General features: G+C 46.5%; 1 protein-coding gene across 1 annotated transcript in view; it reads left to right on the top strand.

The window, feature by feature from the left end:
- The first annotated feature begins 923 nt into the window (after nt 1–923).
- Nucleotides 924–21,939, top strand: part of PLXNA2 (plexin A2) — a 473,762-nt gene continuing 452,746 nt past the window's right edge. Inside the window, exon 1 of the mRNA XM_069238625.1 lies at nt 924–1,369. The gene's annotated coding sequence lies outside the window, so the exon portion shown is untranslated. The remainder of the gene's footprint in view (nt 1,370–21,939) is intronic.

Raw genomic sequence — 21,939 nt, 5'->3', positions numbered from 1 at the left:
CTGAGAGCTGAGCTGCTGCTGAAAGAAATCCCCTTACAGACAGGAAAAAATCAGCTTTCAATAGCCACTGAGCCAGAAACCCTCCGAAATCCCCAGATCTGATCATTTCTATCCCCTTTGCTGAATGAAAAATCCCTCAACCACGATGCCTGATCCCTCCCCGTTGGCCGAGGGATGGTGAACAGAGAGAAGCGGCGAGGCCGCTCCTAGCAGTAACTGGCTGGATATGATGCTCATGGAAGCCAGTCGTGGGGCGGGGGGGTATTTATTTACTGGCGGGGCAGGTGTCGGGGGCAGGAAGGGGGCATCCCAGGCAAGCGGAGGTTAGGTGGGGGTCCTTGGTGCAAGGCTGGGGTGTAGATAAAGAGGCGGGGGCAGGTAGGGGTAGGGGCTGGAGGCAGGAGGCAGACAATGGCATAGGCTGGGGCAAGGCTTGGGGGGGGGGACAGGGCCCGGGGCTGGTAGATAGACAACATGTGCTGTGCTAGCGAAGGAGGCAGCGCCGGGAGCCAAGGCTGGGACTCACGTGAAGGACAAGAGGCTGAGAGGTATGACTAGGTGCAGGGAGACAGGTCCGGCGGGCACGGAGGTGGTGGGAGGGGGAGCGGAGCAGAAGGTGGCAGGCTGGCATCAGTGACACTTGCAGAGGTAGGACTCCAGCACAGCACGCAGAGGTGGGAGGCAGGGCTAGCATCTGGGAGGCAGGGCTGTAAGTAGTCAAGCCGGCTTCTGAAGCTGGGAGGCTGGGTTAGAGGCGGGGCTTTAGGCAGGCAGGGTGTACCACTGAGAGGCGGGGCTTCAGGAATGCAGGCCGGGCTAGGGAATGGGAGGGAGGGCTACAGCCTGGGAGGCGGTCGTGGAGTAAGAGGGCTGGACTTTAGGCAGGCAGGATTGCTGATGGTGAGAGGGAGGGTGCGCTATCCAGTGCCTGGCAGGATCTGGAAGGCGAGAGGACGTATCTGCGGAGCGCAGAGCCGGGAGAGAGGCAAGCACAACCCTACACAAAAGACCCCCGTACCGGAGACGGGGAGAAGATGGACAGTCAGGGTGGGAGCCGGGATTGAAGGTTCCCCGCAGAGCCTGGGAGGTTTTGCAAAGAAGAAAAGGGGGTGAAATCAGAAAGGGTGTAGGAAGGAGGAGGACCCAGCAGCAGCTCGTGCTTCTCAGGAATGAATGACGGCGGGGGGAGCTGGCACCAGCAACCACTGCAGGAATACAGATCAGCCCCTGGTGGGGACTAGATGAGGAATGGAATGACAGCCTGACCCAGTGTGGATTGCACCCTCGTGAGTCTCCCAGGCAGAGAGGAAGCATCCCTCGCGCGCAGCAGGAAGCAGGGGACCAGGAAATCCGAGCAGCTGCAAGTCAGGTAAGTCAAATACTGGTCTTTCCCCAAAAATATTTGTTTCCTTTTTTCCCAGAACCTCGGGCCTGCACACCATGGGTCACACGCGCATGACTTGCTCAGGAGAGAATATATATAAAATATTGATTAATTGATATAGGTTATACCGAGTTCTATACAAAGATGGGCTCGTTATCTATCTATCTATCTATCTATCTATCTATCTATCTATCTATCTATCTATCTATCTATCTATCTATCTATCTATCTATCTATCTAATCAACCACAAAGTAAGTCGTTTCTTGGTGCCTAAATAAAAAAATATTTTTGGTGCATGTGTTTCTTGGCTCATTATGACCCCCCGCCCCTTGCTGGTAGGTTTAGTAAGATAGGCTGCTGAGTTGAGCGTGAGCTGCTGAGGTCTCTATGTAATCTTGCAGGTCCAAATCCCTGCAGAATCATCTCAGTCATTCATCCTTCCGAAGTCCATAAAATGGCAAATTCAATTAGACAACAATAATGTTAGATCACAAATGGTGGGTGGGTGCTTCGAAAAAGGTCAATGCTGGCTGCACAATGTTATTGTTCTAAATCACGGCTCTCCCTTCAGTGGTTCCGGTGTATTGGCTTCTGTGGCTTTGGCAGGGTGAAAGTGAAAGCTTTGACTTCCAGATGTGGGGCAAACACCGCTGGTGTGTTTTTTAGGGTGATGGCTGCACTCCTCGGGCAGGAGCATTGCCACAGGAAACAGAAAGAATTATCAGCACCATCCAATAAGCCTGAGAGGCAAGCCTGTTCCTAAATGCTTGGCACGGGCAAATGGTACCCTTATTGGGTACTCAATCAAAATAGAATGAAACATTTCAGATTAATCTCATAGTGGCCACCTTATCAACTGTGGGTCAGAGTTCCATGACGGGCCACTCCATTTGATCAAGGACGTCAAAACAGGCATTACTTCTGATATATAGAATTCAAATTTGCAGTGTGCAGTGGCTTAGATGCCAAGCGCAGCGCCATCACAGGTAAAGGTTCAAGTCATTCATGAAAATCACAGATATAGGCAAGTAGAGGAGAAGTGATCCAAGGTCCAATTACCTTACGCCCTCTTCACCCATATGGAGAAATGTTTTGATTGAATGTCAGGAGCCCTCTCTGTCAAAAGTGCAGTCAATTCTAAAGAGGAAGAATCCTCTCTGCACTCTAAAAGAAGTAAAGCTTGGTCATTTTCAACTGAAACTACCAGTGTCAGCTAGGTGGTACCCTTCTGTGATGTTCTCTCGATCGAAGATACAGTTGCACAAATTGAGGTGCCCCATCAGCACCAGGCTGGTGGTGGTATAGCCTGGCATTGAGTCACCACAATCTGAAGAAAGAGTCTATGTGACTTTGAACACATTCCCATAGTGCCATCTTTATACAGGGTATCACAGTTTGGAGTGACTGGACACTGAAACATGGTACGTCAGATTCATACTTGCTTCTCCTCTTAGGAAAGGTGGATACAACTTAGTATTTCCAGTGAATCTTTAGAGAGTTGTTTGCAAATGTTGTACTCAAAGCGGTGGGTGTGCAAAGTTGCCATATAAATATGGGCTACTGCATCACATGCACTGGTTCTGAATGCTGCGGGTATGATGTATCCAGCGATTAGGAATGCTACCCCAAGCCTTTCACTCAAGATTGGGATTTGGGGTCTTGCCAAAGTTCCACATTTCTAACCTGCCCGTCTCCTCCTACGCCTCCCGCCTGGGAAGCGTTCCCAGGAATGTCACTAGCCAGTCACAACACTCAAATCAGGCTGACATCCCGTTCTCGGTTCCTTATGGAAACTAAGTGCTGTTCTTTGACTGACGAGTGCACTGACACACAAAGTTCGATAAAGTCAGATTCCCACAGCTGCTGCTTAAAAGGATATATACACCCATAGGGTAGTACTGAAGTACTCTATAGAATCCAGCACCTAGTGATAATGGTTGCACTTATATAGTAAATATTGCTCCCTCTGGAGTGCCAAGTCCCAGTAGAATGTCTGCAAACGCAACCCAAGAGATTTTGTGCCCATTGAAAATAATGAAAGCATCTGTAGTGCAGAATATCTAAGCACTTCCGATAATGATAGGCAGCCTAGAAGATGAGGCTTTTTCACTGCCCTTGATTGAGTCAAACATGCCTAGCTATGAACTGCCACCAGCACAGACATTGAGCATACTTTTTCGCTGTGTCAATGGAGCAGAAAAAAACAAGAATAATTTCCTGTGTTGCTTATAATAGTAGGTGGCATTTAGAACAATAGACTTATGGGGATTTTTTTCTGATTTAGAATATAGTGCAATGGAACGGCTGAAACAATTAGAAGTTAAAGTTGAATCACTCAGGAAATAAAATGGTCAGATGGCAGCCCATGCTGTTACCTAATTTTTATTTTTATTCATCTGGACAAACCTGACCAGTTAAACAGCTCAGGTGGTTGTTCACATGTCCACAGTGGAGAGACCCATGTTATCTGGAGGTCTCAGATCCGGACGGACAGACTAAGTTAAATTCTGAACTAATGATGTTGGATAATAATAATTGAGAGCTAAGAAGGGGTTTCAATTTTAAAGTGCTGTACAAATGATAGCTCTCACATGCAGAGCGATTCAAGAGCTGCCTTTTTTGCAGTGAGCTTTTCTATGCAGGTTGAAGCTGGCCTGCTGCTTGCAGTCTTCCTCTGTGTTCCTTAGAGCCCAACCTCATCGTAAGGATGAAGTGCAATGTTTTTGTGTTCTAATTTGGACACAAAAGGACATTTTTGTACCTGATGAATGTGAGTCTCCTTGGAGTTCTACAGCGTCCCTCTCCAGGGACTCAGTAGCCAGATTCTATTGTTCGAAGCCCTTCGCCAGTCCAGATATCCACTGTGGACTGATGCTCCCATAAGAGGCTGTGGCACGTTTCAGCAGCTTTACCCAGTGCTTAATTTGAGCCGGTGGTTGCAGGTGGGGCCTTTTGGCAGATCTTTTTGGGGACCGGGTCTTATTTTGTATCAACAGACGTTGACCCAGAACAAGAGAGAGGAAGGCAGAAAAAGGGGGAAAGAAGGAGATATCGGATGCAGGAAAAACATTGAGAAAAGGAGAAAGCAGAGGCGAAAAAGAACCCTCTGCCATGAGATGAAGGGGCAGGGAGTTTAAGGTGGTGGATGAAAGAAGCCTGCGGTGGAATCAAGACCAGACAGCCTTGTTTTACAGGAACCCCGACATTCAGCAGCCCTTGCTGCAGGATTCTGATGAAAGCCCAGGGCGTGAGCACTTATTATTTTTCAAATTGAGCAGCAGCTTCGCTAGTTCTCATGGATTGTCACCTGGGACATCCAGGGCCGAGTTCCGCGGTCAGAGCCGCTTACAAGCAGGAATGACCAAAGGCATAAAATCCTGTCAGTAGATGCAGTGTGATTTTCTTCTATAGCACGATTGCAAATACATTAGGAAATGAAAGGCGGCACTTGTTCATTTATGGCAGACAAATAGATTTCTGCTCCTTGCTGAAGTACATGGGCACATACAGACAAAAGTATTAAAAGTATCACTGACCTGTGAGGATCCTGCCCAAAGGCTGGTGTAGCACTGTGCATAATCCGGCCTTCCTCTCCCCCACACACCCCTTCTGCTACTCATATCTCTTCAGGTGGCCACGACTGTCTGCAAGTCACCGTCATTTTCAGAAACTTTTTGGCGGCTCTTCTGAATTGTTGAATTTTTAACTAGCCTTGACTTCCAACCCCGGTTTCCCCATCTGACCAAATTCTGTGGGTCTGCCCAAAGCCATGTATGTTTTTTATCCACCAAATCCCTGAGCTGACATATTTGGGAGAGATTGGAACCAGACTAACTCAGTGTTAAGGCTATAAAAACTAAACATTTACATGCTTGCTGAAATATGATTCCTGCAACAAACACCATGGAAATAAGACAAATAAGGCTCATGTGACCATTGCCATCTTCATCTACTTCCAAACCCCAGTGCCTTCTGTATTTACTAGGGGTTGCCCTCAAGCTTCCACCATCACACTACCTCACTTAGGGCCATATGTACCAACGCACTTTCCCATAGACACAGAATGGGTAAAACCCTTTGATACATCTGGCCCTTAGTGTCTTTTTCCTGCACGTGGCATCCAGGTGTGGGTTGTCTAAATGAAGACATACAGCTTCGACACGGACCTATAGGTGAGCGGTGAATGCCGGCAATGCATACGTGACTGCATCCATTAACTTTGAGAGGCTGGAGATTGTTGGGTGTCCTTTACGCATGTCGATTGAATAGGAGTTCTCACACAGTGCCATATTCCACGAATGGCAGCTTCCAGGCTCTTGGAACAACTGCAGCCTCAAAAAAAGACAAAGACCGTGTTACAAAAAGGGAATGGTAAACAAACGGACCATCTGAAAAGATTTCAGACACCTACGTGAATATCGAGAATCTACCACACTGGCAGGACGTTCTATTTCAAATTAATATTAATATGTCAAAGGAGGTTTTTCTCTTGCTGTGTAAATACCAGATGGTTCTACGCTTGACACAGTGTTGAGACGTGGTCATTCCACAGAGTACTTTGTGTCCATCGGGTGACGTGACTGACAGTTTTTGTTATGGGTAGTGCCAGGTGGTTGGCACAGCACCATCTTCCATTTCATCTGTGATGGTAAAAGTTCACTTTGAATCTATCACCTAACGCTGCTTTTATCCTTGTCTTTACATTTTCCAAATTGTGCTGGGCAAGGTATAAACGCAGACAGGGGCCGAGGGACTGCCTTTTAATGAGTCTGTTTTTGCAAATGGGACACCACGATGAGAACTCTGGACTTCTGTTTCTGTAGTGGATAGCTAAGCTGTTAGACAAGTGGTGACAACTTTTCACATCCAAGGACACAGACCCCCAGTGGCTTTGTGCCCACACTGCACAAAGCCTTAAAATGAACCCCGTTTCTGCCGGGCAGTCGGTGTGATTGCGTCAGAGCAGGTGAGGTACTGCAGCATGGTTGACCTCCTGTGTGGTCGCGGCATATCAGGTGTGAGTCGCTGGCTGGGAAGCGTGTTCTTCTGTGTTACGGGTGACCTGCTGGGGAGCTTCATCAGAGAAACACAGGTATTTGACTCGCTCCAGTAGTCAGCTGGGATGAGGCTTTTACTCACTGTTGCTCACATCCAGGGACGTGTAAATGTTAATGAAATGTAATGGCATCTTTGGTTCATTGTGCCATTTTGATGTAGTACTTTATGGATGAGGGTGCGTAGATCAGAGTGGCTGCCTTTTGGCTGTGGCTATGTACAGACCCATCCTGCTCAGACAAAGGCAGTAAAACCACAGACCTCTATACTACAGAGGGGGATACTTCATAGTTCGTCAACCTTGTTTATGACCGAGCAGACTGCTGGATAGGTCGTCATATAGGTGAAAACTAAATGGTGATTGGATGCTCAATTCTGCCTTCATCAAAAGGGCATTTGAACAACATCCAGTCCCAGAGTCACCACACTAATAGGTTGATAGAAACTTGCGTTGTGAAGCCGGGGCTCACCAGCGTGAGGCGCTATTGAAATACCCGAGAATATAGCATAACATACAACAAGGGCCATTTTCCATGGGTCCCACAAGGATATTTTGATCACTGAACGGCGGGAAAAATAACTATTCCGGCATCAGTGTCTCGTGAGCAGTCCAAAATTGGTCCAAGACAGACAGAAGGTAAAGTATTAACAGCAAGATGGCAAATCCGAACAATGTTGAATGTTCTTTTGTACTTGAGAGAGGGTGCCTTGGCCTCAAATTTGCTCCAGTGTGACTAAGAAGTTATGACCTAGGATTGAACAGCTGATGTGACCCTTCACCCTGAGTCAAGTGAAACCCCTTTGGTTCTCGCTGTGATGAAGGAGTCCATACTGGCTCTCATAGTCTGTAGCTAGCAGTGATCTGGAAGATCGGAAGGGAGCAGAGGTATTTGTCAGTCCCCATGCTTTATGTTTTGTATGTCCTACAATGTACCTGATGATTTAAAGGAGGTCAATTTCTCTTGTACATATCTTTGTGCGTCCCTCACCTCTGTTCACCGACTCTTTATATCAAAGTGCAGCGATAAACCACATTGAGCCTTTCCAGGCTGTCAGCTACCACTGCAGAACTGGGACTGCGTATAGAACGCATAGCTCTACGCAACTTCCCCGCTAGTGCAGCAAACTCTTGTTCATCAATAGTTCCAATATTGCAAGGTATGAGCAGAACCCACTTCTCCCCGAAATCCATGAAGTGTCCCGAGTGGGTTGGCACGTACCTGGACTGCATCCATCACCCTAGATATTCCTCAATTAATATTACTACACCAGTCTCCTTGGGAAATATTGCAATTTTACCTAGATCTCCAAATAATGACTCGAGTTACCTCATGTGGAAAAACACATTTATTAACAGAATTGGTCTCGGGTGTTGAATTGATTATGTAGGTTGAAATGCTTCTTTACTATAAATTCTACTGGAATCAAGTTTACTAAAATGGGCTTCTATGGGATAGTGGAGGGTGGCGCGCCGTTGCTTTTATCAGGTGTATCCTCTTTCAAAGATGGTATAAAAGCTGTCCTACTACTTGCCCACTCTTTTTCTTCTGCATATGTTAAGTTGTGCCTTCTACATTAACCAAAAATGATAGATAGACAGACAGATAGATAGATAGATAGATAGACAGACAGACAGATGGACAGACAGACAGACGGACAGACAGACAGGCAGATCTTGCATTTATTCACCCACCCCACTTTGCAGATAATTCTGCTCACCACAAGAAGCGATATGAAGTACTATGCGAGGCAGGTCTGTAATAAGGTCCAGGCGATGCCTCCAGCTGCCCCCCTCCGCTCTTTATCTCCGCTGCACAAATTGTATTTGAATGTGACAAATTGGTTCTCGCCGTCTACATGGAAATGGCATTTTTCAGCGTAGTGGTGGATGACGGGGGCGCACATAAGGGACTTCTTTAGAGGGTTCGCCCCAGACAACAATAGGGAGCATGTGGGTCTTTTGTGCAGAGCTCAGGCTTGGGGTGCAGATGTGCAACAGAGGGCGCATTTGAGAAAGGGTTTTAACCCATGCTTTCCCTACGAGAAAGGGTCTTCAAATAGAAGAGGGTGTGTGGGTGTTGGGTAAGTCGGTACAGTGCAACACACTTTGGCATGTACACAAAGCTACTCTCTCAAGAAAGCACAGTACAGACTGACACTCTCACTGTAAGATAGCTGCTCGTTTACCCTGCCCCTTTCACTGCCTCAGACACACTGCCCTCCCTCATAAACCCAGCACTGATGCACACACTGCCTCCATCACAAAGATGGTGTCCACGCCAAACACATTAATTGTTACAGAGAATAATTAAATGTCCTACCCCATACACACTCCTCTGTTCCTTACCAACTTCAGAGTGACCCTCCCAGCGGCAGCTCCTCCGCTAGGACGGTGTAGCATTGCCCCCCACCGCCAGCAGCAACCAATACAAATCCTTTAACAAGGAAAGGATAATAAACTGTGTTTATTATCCTTTCCTTGTACTACGTTTATTATCCTTTCCTTGTTAAAGGGCGGGGCATGTGGGTGATGAGCAGTGAGGGGAGTGCACTGTGCACTCCCCTCATTGCGCATGTATGTTTCGCCGGCCGTCTCGGGTCGGCCACACACACATGGGCAGTAGGCTCTCTCCAGCCCGACAATACAGTTGCCAGGCTGGAGAGAGCCTGCACAGGCTCCCAGTCTGCCTGGGAGCACCCTGGCTGGGCGCTCCGAGCCAATCCTGGTGCTGCTCTGAGCAGCGTCAGGATTGGCCGCAGGCCAGGCTGGGAGCCTGTGCCTGCCTGCAGCGACGGAGGAGAGGAGCGACGGCGGAGGTGAGGTAAGTTTTTCTTCTTTTATTTCTTTTTAATGTTTTTAGTGTCCCCCACCCCTTCCCCCGCACGCCGCCCTGTCCTCTGTGACCCCCGCGAGCCGTGACTGGACCCTCCTCTCATGTGGTCACCGCTTCATGATATCTGCTTCCTCCTCAGCATGTCGAAGCACCCTGTTGGTTTTCACCTGCCGTCTTGTGAGGCGACAGATCTCCTCTCTCATCGACCTCCCTCTTCCTCCCTGCCTCGCGTGAATGTCTCTCTCAGGTCACTTGCAGAGCTGCATGATTGTGTGGACAGAGACAATTATGGAGGGGGCATGAGGAAGTTCTCCAAAACTCAACAGGGTATGGGACATGGGGTGCACTTGGTCTGCATGGAGCCACATGGGGCCACTAAATTCGGGCAACCCTGTGATGAACTGGCAGATATGGCATCCCTGTATGGCATCCGTGGTCCACCTTACATGGGCACACACTGCCTGTCCTCCACTGAGCACCCCAGATCATAAAGGTACCTAGAAGTAACTGTGGTGTAAACAAATGTCAAAGAAATGGGAACATCTGCCGCTAAAGTTTACATTTTCATTAATGACTCTTAGATTTGTGGCCACCTCTTCTGATTAACAGTGTCCACCTAGCCCTGTCATTTTCAGATGCTGAGTGCACAGAAGTGCCATCGCTTGTAGGGCCCTGGGATTGTAGCAACAGCTTAGATTGGCTTTAAACTATAACCTGCACACAGTGAAGGATTCTCCATACACTCACCTCACTGTACATGTTTTATTTCATGTTCATGCCACTGTGTGCTGCTGCTATGTACACTGAGTTGAGTTTGCACTGTTTTATCGTCTACTAATATTGTACGCTGTTGTCTGACGCGATTGTGTTCTGTACTCTTAGGTCTTTCTGGCATGTTATTTTCTGTGATGTTGCTTTGCCAGCAGTGTATAAGCTGCTACTGCCGTTTGTATGGCATTTTAGTTCTCTTGGTCCTTTGGGGTGCCCGTCAATACGCTTCTCTGATTCCTCGTTGACCATAGTCACTGTAGTGAGCTCTCAGTCTACATGTTTAATGCTGGCTCTTGCTTGGATTAAAGAAAGTCTATTTTAAAATATTTCTCATGAGTGATATTGTGCATTACTGTGTCAGTTTCTTTGTGAACTATTGGGTTAGCGTCAGTTGTGTGTGGCACAGCCTCCCTTGTGCAGTGTGTGGCAGCTCCGGTCTTCTTCCTCGCGCACTGTTGCTGTGTCGGCTATCCATGTCCTGTGCACTGTTGTGAGACACAGGTGTGCAGCACATGTTGTGCAGTAAAACACCCCCGTACTTTGCCAGCACTCGAGCACCATTGGCTATTCAGCTGTCCTCGCCGCGCCTGCTGCTCAGAACACAGAAACACTTTCGGAAGCGGCTTCAAATTGACTTGCGAGAATTGGCAAGCTCTTAATAGAGCCTTCTTTTAACAATCGTTAAATATTTATTTTCATAACTTGTCACGGGGCTGTTTTTTTTCTTCTTCTCCCCTTAACATTTTGCCGCACAAAACATGTGTGCACCCTTGCTCCTGTTTGCTGATGTCTCCACGCCCAGCTGTCGGCGGCGCCAAGCTGTTTTCAAAAGTACAGCTGTCTCTACACATAGCCAGGGGCGCCTTCTCTGCGCCAACCGTCACAAAAAACTGGAGAGGAGAGGCAAAGGGCGGCCTGACCCGGGGCAGTAAGGGCGGGAAGTGCCAGTTTGCCGCTTGGGTATGTTATGAGCACTGGTAAAGCACCAACATGACCCGTGTATACCCTTGGACAGCCTCGCTTCCTCCATTTTCATCTTGGCAGTGGAGTAGAGAATTTAGGCCAAACTGGTTGGCATTCAACTCTAGTGCAAAGCTGAAGGGATTTGTTTGCTGTCTATGCGAGCCTGAAGGTTGGGTTCCACGTATGCCATTATCCAACATGGAGGCAGGAGGGGTTACCGTTAAAATTCCTGGCACATTGGGGAACCACCCCAGCAAGAGCTTTCCCCAATGAAAATTCTCCATATTTGGGAGTTGTGTGATGGTACCAGCACATTGGGTAATCACCTCCGCTAGGGCTTGCCCCATATTTGGGAGTTGTGTGAGGGTACCAGCCTATTGGCTACACACCCCATCAAAGGATTGTCTCAACGAGGATTCTCTGTATTAGAGGAGTTGACTGAGGGTACCAGTCGACTGGGGAGACACCCCATCAAGGACTTTCCCCGACGAAGATTCTATGTATTTGAGGGGTTGCGCAATAATACTAGCCCACTGAGGAGACACCCCAGCATGAGCTAGCCACATTGAAGGTTCTCCATGTTTGGGAATTGTGTGAGGGTACCAGCCCACTGGGAGGCATCCCAGCAAAGACTTGCCCCATGTTTTGGAGTTGGATTCTCTGTATTAGGGAGGGTTGTCTGAAGGTACCAACTGACTGGGGAGACACTCAATTAAGAGCTTTCCCCGGCGAAGATCCTCTGTATTTGAGGGGTTGTGTGATAATACCAGCAACTGGGGAGGCACCCAAGCAAGGGCTTGCACCAATGAAAATTCTCCGTATTTTAGGAGTTGTGTGACGGTGCCAGCCCATTCGGAGGCACCCCGTTGTGGGCTTTCCCCAATGAAGATCCTCTGTATTTGAGGGGTTGTGTGATAATACCAGCAACTGGGGAGGCACCCAAGCAAGGGCTTGCACCAATGAAAATTCTCCGTATTTGAGGAGTTGTGTGACGGTGCCAGCCCATTCGGAGGCACCCCATTGTGGGCTTTCCCCAATGAAGATCCTCTGTATTTGAGGGGTTGTGTGATAATACCAACCCACTAGGAAGACACCCCAGCAAGAGCTAGCCACATTGAAGGTTCTCCATATTTGAGATTTGCGTGAGGATACCAGCCCACTGGAAGGCACCCCATTGTGGGCTTTCCCCAAAGAAGATCCTCTGAATTTGGAGAAATACACAGATAAGAAGAACCTAGTGGTGGCAGTTCTTGAGTCTATGTACATCAGCTGTAGACCTTAATGCTCACAATGTGCCTCTGCGCTCATCACCAACATACACCCTTGGTGCACTGTGCTCAGTCCTTCAGCTGCGACTCTGTGTTTTCAGCATTCTGATTTTGCTTTTTGTAATTTTGCTTTTTTATAGTGCAGCGAAATACTTTAAAGTGCTAATATTTGCACTGCATAAAACACAAGTAAATAAGTAATACTCTGTAATTCTCTTTGGTGATAAAAACTGAGAGCGAAAGGTGCATTTTCTCGCTTTGTTACAATTTCAGCCTCCTTCTGAGACAAACCTCTTTTTCCCTAGTTGATGTTTCTGGGTGGACAAGTGCCTCTACTTTCCCTGTGAGTAACCCCGGGTCTATTTTCTCTTTTTGTTGTTTTCCATTCATGTAGAGCGTGTATAATGCTTGGTGGCTTCGCCAGAGTGCTGTCATGTGTTGGGTGAGTGACCATGTTGTTCTCTGGGGTACCTTCTCAGCGGGGGTAGGGAGGTTCTATCATCCTGGGGCTCTGGAGAGATCTATTTCTCAGCTTCCCTCACACAGAACGGTGGATCCTCGCCGTTAAAATGCAAGTGGTTGCAAAGAAGCAATGTGCTGAGCGCTAGTGTGGCTTCTTGTGCAGGACGGTAGTGCCTAGAATCGTAGGCACTTGCCGAGGCCCTGCAAAGCGAACTGTTCCTGGCATAAGGAGAGCCCAGGAGCTCTTTGCTAACCAGAGCGAGAGATGCAGCGCACTAATGAATATAAGTGCCACATATCCCTGCCCTGCATGCGCCCGCCAACCACTGACCTGTATGAGACGGAAGCTGCTCCTGAGGCTTGTGACAATAGATTTCAACATGTAGGCCGAATCTAGATATGTTATTTAGCGGGGTAAGCGTGTGGGTAGAATCCAAATATAATATTTAAAGGACTAAACATATGGGCAGAATCCAGATATGTTATTTAACGGAATCAACATTAGGCAGAATCCAGATATGTTATTTAAAGGAGGTAAACTTGTGGGCAGAATCCAGATGCTATTTAAAGGATTCAACATAAGGCAGAATCCAGATATATTATTTAAAGGAGTAAACTTGTGGGCAGAATCCAGGTATGTTTTTAAAGGCATCAACATGTAAGCAGAATCACGGTCATGCTATTTAAAGAAATCAACATGTAGGCAGAATCCAGACATGTTGTTTAAAGTGGTCAACATTAGGTAGAATCTAGATATATTAGTTAAATTGGTCAACATGTAAGCAGAACCCAGATATGTTATCTAAAGGTCTCAACATGAAGGCAGAATTTAGATATTATTGAAGGTGTGGGCTTCAGGCAGAATCCAGGTATGTACATTAGGTAGACTCCAGGTATGTTATTTAAAGAGGACAACGTCGGGCACAATTGAAATATGTTGTTTAAAGGGCCAACATTAGGCAGAATCTAGATATATTAGTTAAATTGGTCAACATGTAAGCAGAACCCAGATATGTTATTTTAAAGGGATCAACATTAGACAGAATCCAGATGCTATTTAAAAGGCCAACATTAGGCAGAATTTAGATATGTAATTTGAAGGGGTAAACCTGTAGGCAGAACACAGATATGTTTTATGAAGGGGTAAACGTGTAAGCAGAATTCAGCTATGTAATTTAAAGGGGTAAACTTCTAGACAAGCTCCGGACATGTAATTTAAAGTGTTCATCCACTGTAGAGAAAGAAAACAGCTGTCGTTCCCAGCCCTACCTCTGTACCAATCGTCAACATTAGGCTTTTTAGAATATTTCTTTGTTTGAGAAGTCGGGTACGTTTGTGAGATCTGATGAACCATCATTCACTGGAGTGCCCCTTTAGGAACCAAAGAAGAGAAAATAAGTGCTTCAACATCAGAAATTCAGGTCACGTGCCTGGAATGTGGCTCCTTTCAGGGGTCAGTGTTTTTAATGACTATACATTTTGCCTCGCTCCCTCATGGGCTTGAGGATTTAATTACATTTGCTTTTCTGTTTCCTTTCCCTCCCACCCTCTTCTCCTCCAGCCATGTTGATTCCTCAAAATCCCTCATGGGTAAATTATTTTTTTTCTTTTTGTTTTCAGTGGGTCACAAAGATTTCACGGCTAATTAGCAAGAATGTGGTTTTAGCTAATCTCTGGAATGCTTTGGGCCATGTGGCTACCAAATCTAGAAAGAGCAGCATTCGTGTCAAGCCTGCGACGGCCTGGGAGGGGCTGAGTTAGGGGCATGGGTGAGGGGCCATGTGTTCTAATAATATAACCGAGAAATAGGAAAAATCATCCAGTTATGCACAACGGTAGTGTGGTGGAAACTGCAGAGTGAAAACAGTTTTTCATATTTTTAAAAATGGGCTAATTTTTGTTGTTTGCTGTCTGAGGGGAAAAGGATTTCATACTATACAAAGGAGGGCTTACTGTATATAACTCCTTCAAAAACTCCTAAAAAGTGAATGACTTCTAAACATAGGATTTAATGACGGGGCGGCTGCCCTCCAGACCCACCTGAGTGCTCATTTCCACGCCAGCTTTGCCCTTGCTTACTCCATCTATTGGTTGGCTGTCTCTGTGCCACCCCTCCTTGATTCAATATCTTGTTGCAGCTCCACCAACCTAATCCATTAAACATTTCCTATCAACAAAGTAAAAGGCCGTAACTATCTTGGACCAATTTCTTCAAACAGCATTCTTACAGTGAAAAATGCTTGTCTCTTGCACTGTATCTTCCTGGATTGAAAGTCGCTGTCGTATCAACCACCCGTCCTTTCCAACATTTTATTCACATGCCTTATGTTAGATCAGAATCATTCAGTCATGCCTCAGAATGGTTTTAGACTATGAGAATCATATTCTTGGGGGCCCGAAGGCCTCGCTTGTGTATGTGGTATCCCAGGGGATCAATAGGATTTGTCAGCCTTCCGCATGGATATTTTCAAATGTTGTTTTAGAATACAAAAAGTGACAATTCTATATTCCAGCTATTCTATTTGCCTGAATTACAAATTTCTCCTTCCTCTTGCTTTTAGGTATGCGATCTATCCTCACTTTGTCATCTCCACGCATTCCGGTTAAAGCTCCACAACCACCCTGAGCATCACACGTGTCATACCAAACAGCGCAGTCATTTAAGGTCCACTTCAGTATTATTCTGGATTCCTTCTTTAACGCTGTTTGCGCTGAATGCTATCAGCAATATTGTTAACATCTACCCTTTAAGCCCTGGCCTTCGGCTCTTCCTTGACATCAGCCTCTGTCCCAAAATGCAACCATAAACTGCAAGAGTCTCACTATGAGTCGATGCCCCAGTTGTGTGGCACCGTTTCCCCTCGGCACCACTGTCTGATAGATTAACCATTCCCTGTTGTGATTTCTACGAAAGACCCCTTTCAACCCAAAGCCGATGACCCTGGTTCATAATAAGTAAAAGCCACAATGGTCAGTAGTCAGTGGCCTGTTTGAAAAGAGTTTGCATCTAAAATTTTGTTTACAGTGGATAGTGTCTACTCACGGAAAACAACCAATGGGCAGCAATTGTGGTTGATTCATTGAGATCCACTAAGCATAGAACTGGTGAGGAAAATCACCCAAGCTCTCGCCCAGCAGAAGGATTCATCCATATATGGCAGACCGAAATGAGGTATGGAACGAGCAAGAGGCGGGTGTCTGGCTTCTCCTATACCTGGCTTGCAGTTACATGGTCATATCATTTTCCAGAATTCTTCTTTATGAGCTCTGTATTCCCATAAATAGTACCTTGATGTGCGCAGGTCAACTTTCTGCCCCATAAAAGTTTCCACACTCCATCCTGACTCCTGGCAGCTCACTCCCTGCAGATACATGATCCCTTCCTTGACTAGCTGCCTTCAAACAAAATCCATAAAGCTTCTTCCTCCTCAGATTCCTGTGCTGTCGCTCGTGAATCCTTCTGACTCCTCTCTATTCTCAAATTTCGACCAACTCGACCTGGAGACAAGATGTGGTCAAGTGGTTAGGTCATCAGGGGAAAAACGAGGAGAACTGATGTGCCATGTTGGTTCCTGTCTAGACCAACGTTTCTCTTCCTAGCAAATCAACTCTCCTCCCTGCGCCACACTTTCCTAATCTGGCAAACACGAGAAATGCTATCAAAATAGCCCAGCCCACCATGGTGAACTCTATAAAACAGGACATTTACACACACCTGCCAATAATACTTTTGAACTTCCATCAAGTAGTGTGCCCCTCGCAGTAAAGCGCCTCAACGCCTCGTCAGGGGTAGTAGGCGCTATTTAAATGCAATTTCAATTCGGTTAATTCGTGGCGAGAAACTGCTGCCTGTGCATTCAGCGCGGGGTGTCTTGCAAGACTGTGACTGCTGACTCCCAGATTTCCAGGCATGTGTTGCCTTCCTCGGCTCCTGATGTTCTCCAGAGCTGTGTGCGTAACACCCGCAGCACGACGCAGAAGGTGTCTTTCTTCCCGTAGCTGCCTTAATGAACGTGGCATCTATAAATAGTGCGTAAGCCAGGCGTAGAAGGGAAAGTGTTCCGGAAGCGGGCTGTTAGGGTTCCTCTCCGCCGCCTTTCCATGTGCTGCCGCCCTCTGACTTTATAATGGCTCCGAGGCGTGCTGCCGCTTTATAATTCATACTGCCATGTAAACAGGGTGCTTTCCTTGTAGGGATGGCCGCTTGCTGCCAGCGGCAGTTGCTGGTGAGGCGAAACGCCGCGGGCAGCCATCGCTTGCTGCCGACTGCATGCGTAAATAAATTATTACGTACTCTAAAAGTTCCGGACGCGTCTTCTCGTCAATGAGTGAATACACAAGGACATTAGTGTAGCGTAACTCAGTAAAATTAACTGCCTGGAGTCGCATGTATGCCATTGCAATGCATGCCTTTATCACGCGTGCCTTTTCCACGCCCTTTACTACGTATAGGCGCATGGTAAGTATATGTAACGTAAGTAAAACCATGTTTGTGTATATTTATATGTATTGTTTCCCTTTATTGCCGCCAAACCATGTTTGTGTATATTTATATGTATTGTTTCCCTTTATTGCCGCCAATGTCGAGTTAGGTGTAACAATGGTCCCCGCAGCCCATGCTGTGCTGGGGGCCCAAGCCCCAGGAAGTCCCCTCAGGACAATACCCTGGCCTGAGAGTTCCTGAGTTAGGGCCCCTCAAGTTTCGTTACACCACTGACTTATCTATCTATCTGTTTCTATCTGTCTATTAATCTATCTGGTTTTACTTACCTTACACATACTATACCCCGTTTTTAATTGACAACTAAACTACCTTTACCACTATCCACCATATACCTTAACATTACCTTTACCTACATTTACTACTACCTACTCCAAACCCCAAAATTATCTCCATTTACAAATGATGTATATATATATATATATATATATATATACATATACACACACTTAAAAAAACAGGGGTTACAAAGATGTTAAAGTTATGTTATGAATTTACTCACACAAAAAACTGAAATTCAGCCGTTATAGTTAGAGTTATTTTAAGTAACTATACCTTGAGGCCTAATGTATCTGTGAGTTATGGTACTTATGATATATATCTCCTTGTGATTCTCCTGGGCAGTACAGCTATGATGTCCTATGCTCATCACCTCATATCAATGGCAACCCATGTGAAGTGATGACAACAGATTTGGCACTTTACGATCAATGGGCCCCATGATTTAATCTGAACTGTGTGAACTGAGTGTTGTGCGTGCTACAAAGAAACCATGCCAGGCATGCCAGAGAAGGACTCTGCCCCTTACACTGCAATCCTGTGGGACACTTAGAAAAACAGTACTTGCAGTGTAATCCATCCTATGGGGCTGTTTGTAAAAACAATATGTTTGAGGGTTACTCGGAGTGCAGTCCGTGTGAGTAATGGACCCTGCCAAAACATGACTGAGAGGACAGGCCCTATCCCGGGGCTGAGAAGCAACATGTGCATTGTTTACACAAGTGGCTGCCCTGCTGAATTTGTCATTTTTGCTGTGTTTTAAGTGTCCCGTGTGCTTGCATTGGAAGGGGTGCGTGAGTGTTTGGAATGAGCGTATTACTTTGGGTGACACCCTGTAGGAGCGAAGGGTATCCCTTCAGTTGTGACAAAGGATGTAAATACAGTATTTCCGATGGAGAACTCACTGTACAGCTCCCCAAATCTTTTCCAATAGCAAGTTTCTTGTGGGATAAGGAGCATATTTGTCAGGCTCACTGTACCAAACTGAGCATGTTATACAAACATACGGAGGATTAAGGTCAAGCAACGCTGCCTCGCTTTTCTTGTTAACAAGTCACTTGGCCCTCAGCCTCGCGGTTTATTATCATGTCAGCAGAACCCATTGATGACATTGTTGGATCATAAAGCAACAATGCAGCCCATTGTGTACCCTCTTTTTAAAGTACAGTGGATGAAGATTGAAGCATTTCTTTCATTTTCTTGGCAGAATTCCATTTTCAGATGCTGCCATATAATACTGGGCTCTAGGACCAGTCAGACATCACACACATGACATGTACGTCCTCTGTGTCACTTGTGGTCATTAGACTGCCTCACAAGCCTCTAACCTTCACCTTCTCACTCTCCCTCGGTATCCACGTCTGATTTCACCTCTGCCCCACCTACCACACTTCTTTCATAGACTTGATATGTTTTGTTGCAGTCGCTGGTACATGGAGGATGAGGCAGAGCTGGGGAAAGAGAGGACGATGCTGGAGACCAGGGATGGTGAATGGTCATAAGGAGAATGCAGCAAGTGTGCAGACCTCATGACCCTCTCTGTCCATATCTGTTGTCAAATTATACGTTTCTGCTTTTTAGAATGAGGCAATGGGGCCGGAAATATCAACAATGGAAAGTAGTTGCTGAACATTTATGAAAATGCTGAGCCGATGGAATGAGTCAAGCAGTTGCGTTCAGTGCAGGCAGTGTTTCCTTCCTCCTCTTGTTAAATGGCTACAGTGATACTGGTAAAAAGCAGGAATGGAACGATATATGCAGAGGGTGTGTGCAAATAGCCTAGGCCTACCATATCTTATCTTGTCTCCAAGATTAAGCCGCAATCTCTTCATCAGCACCAGACCGGCCTACCGTGGCAGTTGGCGGTGGAGATCCATGAGCCTACAGGATCTAATTCTTAATGGATTAATGAATGTGTCCTATGGTTAAAAAGGTAGCCGGGATGCATTATGGGAAAGCTTCTTTGTGGATTCTGATTCGGCCTCCTGATAGGACTCAGGTTTTTATCTCTGGCGCTCTCAGGTTAAATTGAATTGAAGGAGAAGACAGTGAGATAAACGTCTCTTGCGGCGTTAGGTTTTAATCCGGCTTTCGTTCCCCAGTGAAAAAAGAAATACAAAGTCCCTCAAAGGCAGATTAAAAAATAGAGTGTTGAGTTTTTTTAGAGAAAGTCCAGGTAAAGCTGTAAGGAGGAGGGGTTGGATAAATGTGGCTGGCTCACAAAGCCCAGGTCTGCAGAAGGATCCCGGGTAAGGCCTGCAGGTAGTGGAGCATAGGACTCTTGGTATTAAGTTTCACTTCAACGACTGAAGAATTGTGTTGTCTTCAGCAGGTGCTACTGTTCATGAGAAACTAAGTCTCTTTACTACAAGCTGGGATAAACCATGATATATGGTCTGCAAACCCCATTACTCAGACTGTATGGTGACCCTAAAATCACATACCACCTTAGGCACTATGTACCTTTTTAATAACCACTGTGATCTAGTGCTGTAGTTCAGTCGTTTCGTTTGTAGTGATCCAAGCCTGCAGCACTCTGAATAGATTATGCGGAAATGAAAGCTCATAGCATGAAACGCAGTGTCCGCCATCTTGTATTCCTGCTGAAGAGTGACTGTCAAGCAGCTGATTCCCAAATCATGAAAGGCAGCTTCCTCTTACCAGAGGAGGGGACAGCCACCGAGCACACATCTTTACTTGTGTCATTTGTTAACCTCTTAGTTTTTCTACTTTGATTTGTGTTGCACTAGAAGGGGCGTGGCTTCAGCTCTGTCAGACTGTCCACTGTGACAGAAGTTACATTATTTGTTGGCTGTACCATTTGCTTTAGGGATTATGGGGTGGTGGCCCATGAGATCAATGAACATTTGGGTGTGTGCACACACTTCACTGCTTGGGTGGTACGGGTGCCACAACACATCAGGACCACCAGTTTCGTCTGTGTCCCCACGCTTCCCTGTACCTCCACTTACTAACAAATGCCAGACCATGGCAGGAGATGCATTTTCCCTACATCCTGTCATAATCTCCAGAGCTACCAGATGCACCCATGACATCACAAGCACTTTTACCAGTCCACTTTTTGTTTTGAAACACAATATGTTTTGGAACTTGTAGCTAGTATTTTTCCCAGTAGTAAGTAGGGACCTGCAAGCCTCTGGTATGAATGCTAGATAAAAAGAGTGTACTGACTGAACGTTTTCAGAGGACATAGGTCTGACTTTTAATCCCATCAATTTGGCAACGCCTAGTTCCAATTAAAAAAAAACTCTATTTTTTTCTAATACTAATTCAGCTTTACTTCTGTTTCTCGAGTTCTTTATTGTACAGCAACGCAAGTGCGCTCAGACTGCAGTGACCGTTTTTTAAGCCTCGCTGATATTTTGCTTGCCCAGCTGAACCTAGTTGGACCCAGTAGAGAAATGGGTTATTGCCAGTGGATGGAGTGCACTACAGGTAGGGTAAAAAGGGAACATTTTATGGTTAAATAAACACAATAACTGAAGCCAACAGACTCCAGAGGCTACCAATACAAAGTAATTACACTAAAAACCGGAGGCAAATTGCAACTTGAACACATTTTACGAACACTCCATTGCTTAACTCACAGAGTAGTTACTACAGCGACACTGAATCTTCTCATATGTGCAACTCCGTTGTTTGCATGCTGGTGTTTAAGTTAATTAGGCACATACAGTGCCAATGGCACTGGTTTATGGTCGCCATCTTGTTTCTCACAGCACCACCAACACTGCAGCCGGGCGAGGAGGTGACGTGGCTCTGACAGAGGTAAGAGTCCCGGTCACCCTGCGCGGAATGGCCTTGTCACTCAGCATGGATATCTGTTAAATTGTTAAGGTAGCTCAGTGTGATCTGTGATTGTAGTGTCCTGCTGGACACGTTCTAGTGTTTATACCAGCCACTCGGCTGAGGGCTGGTCTTGCATGCACACCCCACACCCACCCAACACAGGTGTCACCAGTCAGGTGACGCTGCCAAAAAAAAGGGCTGGGTGCACGTGCCCGAGGCCAGTTCTTACGACCATGCTACTGTGTCTGCGTCAGTCATTTCAGTAGCATGATGGCATAGGGCCTCCAACACTCCAATGGCGACGAGGGTGGCATGTGGTCCTGTAGGCGGTTCCTCTGCGACGCCTTTGCTGGGCCTGCGATTGGCCTGCACAGTCTACACAGTCCTGTGGCAGCCCGCCAAAGGGCCTTGAGGAGACTCCTGTTTGATGGAGGTCTGGCACGAGAGGGAAGACTGCTGCTCCTCTGCCAATGGACTCCCAGGTGCACCAGGCCCTCACGTCATCTGCAGTCTTCGGAGGTGTACAATCTCCAGAGCCGGAATGCCATCCAGAACTGTGTACAGTGGACTCCCCACTGCTCCAGATGCACCTGCATCAGAAGCTGTACATA

The sequence above is a fragment of the Pleurodeles waltl genome, chromosome 6 (genome assembly GCF_031143425.1).
Source record: "Pleurodeles waltl isolate 20211129_DDA chromosome 6, aPleWal1.hap1.20221129, whole genome shotgun sequence".
In the NCBI taxonomy this organism is placed as follows: domain Eukaryota; kingdom Metazoa; phylum Chordata; class Amphibia; order Caudata; family Salamandridae; genus Pleurodeles; species Pleurodeles waltl.
The sequence above is the reverse complement of the archived record's forward strand: the minus strand, read 5'-3'. Positions and strand labels throughout refer to the sequence as shown.